The sequence below is a fragment of the Puntigrus tetrazona genome, chromosome 1, assembly GCF_018831695.1.
Source record: "Puntigrus tetrazona isolate hp1 chromosome 1, ASM1883169v1, whole genome shotgun sequence".
In the NCBI taxonomy this organism is placed as follows: Eukaryota; Metazoa; Chordata; class Actinopteri; order Cypriniformes; family Cyprinidae; genus Puntigrus; species Puntigrus tetrazona.
Genome location: NC_056699.1, coordinates 725173 through 728661, shown reverse-complemented (window position 1 = coordinate 728661; position 3489 = coordinate 725173).

The window sequence follows — 3489 nt, the reverse complement described above, 5'->3', positions numbered from 1 at the left end:
TAATAATGCTTCCAGTTATTTTCCTTCTATTTATTTAACATGTTACTGACAAAATATGTTAAATAAATTCTAAAGTGTAATTACAGCATCATTTGTATATATAAGATTTTTAATTTCTTTTTATATAAAAATTCACTAAAATAAATATGAGAAAGAAAGACACCTATGCACGCATATTTCTGTTCTGGAAAGAGAGAGGCCTCTAATCAGTACAAGAAAAGCTAACTTAATGGGTTAGCCATTTATAAAACAAACAAACAAACTATGCTGTATCAATATAAAATTATTTTAACCGTCACTTTTTGCCCAATCTGAATACATCCTTGCTGGAATAAAATTATTTTAAAAAAAGTCGCCCACAAGGCTAGGAGCTCCGATTTTTTTGTTTCTGTTTTGCTTAGTTTAGGCTTTTTTTTTTTTTTTTTGCTTTTTATAATAGGTCAATTTTGGCAACATTTGAAGTGTGTTAACAGCAATTAGTAGCAAAAGTGTGACAGGAAGTTATTAGTGCTTTACTGAGAGTGGGAAGTATTTGAGGCGCTATGACAGAGACTGCAAGTGACAAAAAGCTGCAGCGACGGAAGAAAACGCAACTCATGTAATTTAAGTATATACTTTGTATGAACAATTTTTCATCACAACTTATTATTATGTCAGTTCACTGCGTTAAGAAAACGGTCGAAGATGAACTACGGCCCGAGTTTTTAAAAATGCATCCTGGCTCACTTCTAAGCTTGGCCAATGCTGGTGGTAAATCGGATATATCCGCAATTACTGCGTCCTCATGAAACTAACCTATATGCCTCAGGGGTTATTAAATGCCCTCTGAAGCAGATTGATGGGTTTTTGAACCGAAACTATTTTTGTTGAAAAATTATAACGTAAATAACTGACTTCAAGCTTTGGCCATGTGAGAGAGTCGAGTTCTGGCTTCTTGGATGATGTCTGACCACAGTACTTGTGGATATTATCAAAATTATCAAAAGGATGGTCACCATCACCAGCATTACTAAGCTTGAAGGCGCCAAGAATAAATTTAATATAAATAATATTTAAATAAGAAAGTCATATACACACCTGTGGATGGCTTGGGGGTGAGTAAAAATGGGGCGGAATTTTCATTTTTGGGTGAACTATTTACCTAATTTAAGTGAACTATTTCTCCTAACTAATTCTTCTAGCAGCTACATTTCAATGGAGAAAATCGGCAGAGAAAACACTGCACGATGCAAACATAGAAGTGAAAACAACCAATGAAAAGTTTGGAAAGACATTTCTAATAGATTGCCTGTTTGCTGTATTCCCACTTGATTTCAACTCCACACAATTTTTGTGTGCATTTTACTGTCTGTCACATGCTTCATCAGAGCTTTCTCTCCGTTATACCAGGCTCCCTAAAACGACAGGTTTGGAAGGGTTCTGCAAAATAAAAAATAAAATCAACAAAATCAAAGGATACTCTTTTGATTAGTTCTTAGCCCACTGATCCAAAAAAAAGCGGTGGAATGTAAAAGGAGAGATACAAAGAGACACTTTAATCAACAAACCCTCATTTACTCTGTTTTGGTCTCCAGGAGCAGAAAGGCTGTCAAAGACTATTGAGCTGAATAAGCCAAAAATACATTTAAGCGGATAAAAATTTGGAGCAATATCAGAAGAAGGTCTACATTTACTGAAGCTGGCTCCTTGCTAGGCGCACTGAATCAGTGTCATGATGACTGATCTACAAAATAACGGCAGCTTTGATACATCAATTTGTTCCATACGACTTTTGAGTATTATTTTTTTAAAGCTTAGCTTGTGAACCTCTGAAAATATACGGCTTTTTTAGAAGAGGACAGGAAACAACAGAGTAAAACCGAAGATGAAAAAGTGGTTTCCATTACAGAAAATAAACTGCATTTTAAAACAATTAAAATCGCAACGATTCACAAATTGGGTGAAATTTTACTGGTCAGCATGACCATGGTATGTGGAGTGCCTTCATAGCAGGTTTATCTGCCCGAAGTGTTACCCTCCAAAAGTTTTTGGCAGGTCCTTGAGGAATGACTCTTTCTGGTGGTTTCTCCATGCTCTGAGCCTAGGGTTTTCCATTTATTTGGTCACTTTAGCCCAGGGCCTGTTTTGGTGATGCACTGCTGAAAGAGTGACAAGGTGTCTCAATATGGGACAACAACATTTACTAAGGTTTAAAAGGAATAGTTCACCTGAAAAAAATGATAAATCTGTTATTCACTCAACCTCATGTCAGTTCATGCCATGCCTTTTTATGGGGAGAAAGTTTGCCTGAACTTAATGTATCTTCAAATACATTTCTTTTAATGATATTTAGGTTTCATTCCTTCATGCATCTTAGACATACTCCTGACTGACCCTTGTCACAACTTATAGAGTACTCCATAAACAAGTTTTAGATCATAATTTTCAGCATATTTAATATCCATACTCAAAGTATCTTTCTGCTCACAAATGCTGAATCTATTTAATCTGTAATTTGATTTAGAAACATTTTTTTTTTTCTATAATTGAAAAAACATTCTTACGTTTAATTGCTTCTCAAGAAACTTGTTACATAATTAAAATTCTATATAAAATATCACTAATATTGCAGTACTTTCACTTTACAAAGCTACTTTTATGTGCTGCTGCAAAGAAAAAAAGTGCATCTTTTGTGGTATACAGAAAATAAGCACACAGGTTAGAAACAACATGAAGACCAATAAATAGTGACTGAAGGTTGACTGTTCATTTTCGAGCAGAATTTTCAAAACAAAAAACTGGAGCATTTGCAGATTACCAGATACAACAGCTAACCTCAGTCCCATTATCCCTAATAACACCTGCTTAATACATTCATGCGTATGCCACGCTTTACGAACACACACATGCGGCACACAGTAAATATTCTTCGAACTGCCTTACGGCAAACCCTCCCCCTTCCTAAAGCGGGAGGCGAGGAGGTACAAGCATGCAGGGCACATATTTGCTTGTTTGAGAGCGTACTTTGAGCTACAGTGAGCGGAATCTATAAAAGGCGAAAACTATTCCTTTCACGCTTGATGCCTGGACTGCGTTCAAGTCGGCTTATTGCCCTGGGCGCTGTTCTCTGCACTCTTCTGCAAGCTCAACACACAACAACTTCCTGAACAAAATGCATATTTACCCTCTAAGAGGGCGAAAAGCAGGCTTATTCGCCAGCAGGGACTCATCCCCTCTCAGCTTCCCGCCATGGACTTTGATATCTTCTCTCCGTCTGTTGGATGGGCTGTGAATTGTCCAAATGAAGCCAAAGTGGAATCTCATTATTTCACCTTAAAGGGAGAGGTTATTAGCCAGGGAGACAGGCGGGGCAGCTAGGAGGCGGCAGTTTTAATGTGGAAGCTCAAGCAGATGGCAGAGCTGCGCTGTCGGGCAAACCCCATTCCTGCATCTTTAGAGAGGACAATCAATGAGAGGAAATCCTCCTCGCTAAGAGACACTACAGTGTTT